The sequence below is a fragment of the Trichechus manatus genome, unplaced genomic scaffold (assembly GCF_000243295.1).
Source record: "Trichechus manatus latirostris isolate Lorelei unplaced genomic scaffold, TriManLat1.0 scaffold00242, whole genome shotgun sequence".
NCBI classification, from domain to species: Eukaryota; Metazoa; Chordata; class Mammalia; order Sirenia; family Trichechidae; genus Trichechus; species Trichechus manatus.
The window spans coordinates 30,588-35,955 of NW_004444178.1; positions in this window are offsets into that span (position 1 = coordinate 30,588).

A 5,368-nucleotide genomic window follows, 5' to 3' on the forward strand; every position below is an offset into this window, starting at 1 on the left:
ACATAGCAACGACTGTGAGGATGTCACAGGACTGGGCCATCATTCTGTTGTTTCATTCTGTTATAAGTAGGGTCACAATGAGTCGGAACCAACTGGACAGCACCTAACAACATTATTAAGCTATGTCCTTCCCCAGTGAGCTGCTTTACTATTAAGCAGAAATCATATTTAGGAAATAGCTTTTCTTAAAAAAATAAAAATTTTCTCTTTAGGACAAAAAACATGAGTGCTTAATCTAACTTGTTTCTTCAGAAAATCAGTAAAGTATAAAAGTACTGATGTAAAGAAAACTCTAGCTAGCAGAATATATCCACTGTCTTTGAAAAGCATAGCAGCTTCTGAAGACCAATATGTAAATTTTAAAATGTGATTTTGCATTGTGTACAGAATTACAGAAGGTAAATAAGTCTAATTTCCCATGCCTATGTCGGATCAGTTGGTAAAGTCTTCCCGAAGTGTTGACTTGACAAGGTCTCTAAAGCAACAACATAACTGCCTCTTGCCATCTATAGAGAGAGCCTACAAAGTCACACATACTTGGGAGAGACATAGCCTCTCCAGGCTATACTGTTGCCCTAAACCCAAAAAGCAAACCCGTTGAGGTCAAGTTCGATTCTGACTTATGGAGACCCCATGTGTTTGAGAGTGGAACTGCTCCATAGGGTTTTCTTGGTAAGGCTTGAACCAACAACATTTAGGTTAGCAGTCGAGCACAAACTGTTTGTACCACCTAGGGATCCTACTACTGTTCTTTGTTGTTCTACACTATCTCGTTGATTCTTCATAGCCACCTCTGATGACAGAGCAGAACTGCCCCATAGGGTTTCCTAGGCTGTAATCTTTACAGGAGCAGATCACCAGGTCTTTTCTCCCACAGAGTGGCTGATGGGTTCAAACAGCTGACCTTTTGGTTAGCAGCTGAGCGCTTAACCATTGGTCTACCACTGCTGCCCTACTCAGTATTATATTGCCTAAAAGACCAATTCTAAGGAAAAAAATTTAATTAGAATGATTGCCCAACTTTTTCAAAAGGACCATCAAAGATTGCCTCTCATCAAGCATTACTTCCTTGTGTGTTTCAGTCATAACAAGAAGTCCAAGCCTTCCAGCTCATCCTTGATTTACATACTGATCTGTACACAGTCTAAGTTGATCCAATCTCCTTCCTTCCCCACCTTTCAAACTCTGCCACTGGGCTACCTTATATTCTCAACCTCTGCTCTAAACTTAGCTTCACCCTATTATAAGTGAAGTCTGGCTACCTATGAAAAATTTGTTTGCCCTTCAGCCCCAAATTCATGGCTCTTTTTTTCTCCCATACTCCCATACTATAGCACCTGGAAATGTCCTCCTTGTGCCTCTTCTCCTGCCAGATAGTTGTAATTTTATCTTTCCTCCAAAGCTCTAACTTCCTTGGATGTCATGGCATGAAACACACCAACACTAGTTTTCCCTGTTGCATTCTCATACTGACCCTTGGTCGCTAACCTTCATTTATTGAAAACTTTAGCACCTGAATTACCATTTTACTACGCTTGTTATCTCCATATATCCATGTAAGTTGGCCCATCCAACTTCCTCACTCCTAGCAATCTAATATTCTACCCCATCTCAACCAACATTTATCATCAATAAGTGTACCACTAGTAAAATCTTGATTTCTAGCATTCAACTTTCTGACCAAAACCTCCTATCATTCCAGTTTACTTACTTTAGCACCCTCATACCTATCCTCATCTCCACTGGTGCCTTCAATCATTTAACAATTCTCCCTTGTTTTAGCTTTCTATTCCTGCTGTAACAAATTACTACAAACTTAGTGGCTTAAAACAACACCCACGTATTATCTCATGATATTCTAAGTCAGAAATCTAGGCACAGTGTAGCTCAGCTGCTTCACTGTATAGTCTCACAAGGTCAAAATCGAAATGTTCCTTTCTGAAGGCTCTGGGAATGAATCTGCTTCCAAGTTCATCCAGGTTGTCACAGAACTCAGTTCCATACGGTTGTTAAGACTGAGGTCCCCTTTTCCTTGCTAATTAGCAGCAGGATGTTGTTCTGGCTTCTAGTGTCCACCCACATTCCTTGGCTTGCAGCCCACTTTCTCCATCTTCAAAGCCAACAATGGCAGATCAAGTCCTTAGGCTTCGTATCTCTCTGACCTCCCCTCCACCTCGTCTCTCTTCTCATTCCAGCTGGAAAAGTTTCTCCACTTTCAAGTGTTCATGCAATTAGATTGTGCCCACCTGCATAATCCAAGATAATCTCCCCATCTCAAGGTTCATAACCTTAATCACATCTGCAAAGTCCCTTTTCCCACATAACACAACATATTCACAGGTTCTGGGGATTAGAGTGTGGACATCTTTGAGGGGTCATTATTATGACTACCACACCACATTTATGGCCCATAAACCTCCTCATCTCCTCTCCTTTCCCTTCTTACTCAAAATTTAGATTTCATGATACATCAATATCAGGACTTCGAACCAGTCTGTTCCAGTTCAAGCTCCTGTTGAGAATATGCATTTCTAACAAGTTTGCTGCTGAGAATTTGCATTTCCACCCCCAGATATACTGAATCAGAATCCACATTTTAACAAGATCTCCAAGTGATTCTTATGTATAACTTTCTGCGAAATTGTTAGAAATATAAATTCTCAGCAGGGGTTCAAACCAGAAGGAACTGGTTCAAAGCCCTGATCAATACAGCCCTTCTTTCATAAAATTTCTTAATCACTTTATCCCTTTCTATCTTATTTGCCTGGAAAATCCTAACTCTGGTTAAGCTCAGTTTTACTCTAATTTTACACCTACACCCAACAAAATGAACATGGCTGAAGAAAAACACAACAGGATTAGTAGTATAAACCTCTTTTTTTTCAAGTTCTTCCAGCAATCTTCTCTGTATTAGTAGTAAAACAGTTTCCACTCTTCAAGACAACAATTTCACACTTTCTCAACTCTCCTCAAATCTCCAACACTCTCCTCCCCAATTCCGTCACAGCAGATGATCTTGTTTCTAATTTCACTGGAAAAATAGAGGCAATCTGAAGAGAACATCTCCATCTTCCCACCACCATATTTAATCTACAGTCCACCTATTTTACTTCCATTGTAGTTGATGAATTTTCTCCTTCCCTTCTGTTAACTAAGGCTGATTCCTCCACTAGTGTAGTGAATCAAATTCCCAGTTACTTTTCCAAGAAGACAGCTCCCACTACTATCAATCCCTTTCCTACAGTCTCAAGTTTTCCCAATCTTCTGTACTATAGCAGTCAGAATATAAGCATGCTATAGTATCTCCAATTTGTGCAGAGTAGAACTGCTCCATGAGGTTTTCAAGGCTGTGACCTTTCAGAAGCAGATTGCCAGGTCTCTGGGTAGGTTTGAACCACCAACCTTTTGGCTAGTAACAAGCATTTATCAATTTGTGCCACCCAGGGACTCCTCATTTTAACAATACTTCTCCTTAATAATCCCATTTCTTTGCTCCCACTTATAGAAAAAATCTCAAAAGAAATTTCTATACCTCCTATCTCCTTATCTCTTCTTACTTCACTGTAATCAGGCTGTTGATCCTTTTTCTTTTGTTGAAACTACTCTTGTCTTGACCACCAGTGACTTCTATTTTGCTAAATCCAATGGTCAATTCTCTGTTCTCACTATCTTCAACCGTTTGGCAGCAGCTGACACAGCTGGCCATTCTCTCCTTCCTGAAATACTGTGTCTAGCTTTCAAGACACCACTTCCCACAGTTTTCATTTTATACCAACTCACTAGTCCTCTTTTATCTCATGGTTTGGATCTTCTCCTCTTCCTAACCTCTAACTATTGGAATGTCTCACATCTCAGTTCTGGTTCTCTTCCTACTATCTATAAACTATTTTTCTAATCTCATTCAATCCCATCATTTTAAACATCATCTAAATATTATGACTCCCAAACGTGTATCTCCAACCTTACATTTTCCCTAATTGAAGATCCAATTATCTCTTACCCGCTCTTCAGATCTAATTGGCATCTCAAACTTAACAAAACTAAATCCAAACTCTTAACTTTATCCCTTTTGACAGAAGCAACTAGTAGTTCCCAAATATTCATCATCTCCTTTTCCTTAGTAAAAGAACTTCTGATTTTCAACTGGGCATATGGATACCTGGAATAAAGACTTTTATCAGCCTTCCTTGCAGTTACATGTTGTCATGTTACTAGGGTCGGAACAATGAGATGTCAGTAGAAATGTCATGTAAAACTTCTGAAAAGTGCCATATGCAACTTCTAGAAAGTGTCCATAAAATGAAGGACATTGCCCTAGGCTATGCTAACCCTCAAAAGATGGTACATTTCTTCCCAAGGAGGAATTTTATTTATAACTGGACTATACTGCCACCTGGAGGGGAAGTTATGCCTTGAACACAATCTCTTGACGCGAACCAACTCTCATCACTGGCGTGGTGAGAGAGGGCTTGTGCAATTTTTCACTGAATTGTACCACTTATTTCCTCTCAACCAGCAATAACCTGTTAACCCGGATCAAATATTAACTAAATTCTATTTAAAAAATCTAAAACGGGAATTTTTAAGCAAAAATATAACAGTAACCCCACTTTTAGCTCAGTGTCTCACTCCGCCGCGTCCGTCTATTACTCTGTAAACTCTCAAGGAGGTCATCATGAGCAAAGCACTGGTTTAGGCACAGCCCCTCTACCTCAGTGGGTATGCTGGAGTAGGTAAGCAACGAATGGAGACTTAAAACCTACGAGTAACATAAGTGTACACGTGCCTTTCTATTTGTGGTCATAGTCCTAAGGTAAGAAGCTGAACAACCCTTGGATGCCAAATACGCTGTCATACATACTACTCCCATAAATATGTATAAATTGAACATCACCCAGTAACTCTTCCACATCCCTGGGGCACAGATGTAAACTGGAAATTTTTCTTTATGGACCATATGAAGCATGTAACTGATCATGTTGACTTTTTTTTAGTAGGAAATTCAGCAATAGTATGGAATTCCAGACGTACATTTCTGTGTGCTAATCAAATCCTTCCCTTTATTATTTTGCTATCTCCTTTTTACATTGCTCATTCACTCGATTATTTATTGTATCCCTTTGCAATGACTATCTCTGTGGACCACTTAAAATCCTTTCTGGAACAGGCTGGGATGATTACACTAATACAATTCTCATGCCTGGAATGAATTAACATGGCTTCCAAAGTACTCAGCAGGAAATGGGGGTACGAATTCAGTGCTGACAATCTATTTTTAGGTGACTACTTGGCACTTCTTCACCACACAAATAAGATAGTCTAGTTTCAGAAATACTCCCATTTATTTAAAATTTAATGGATTATTGTC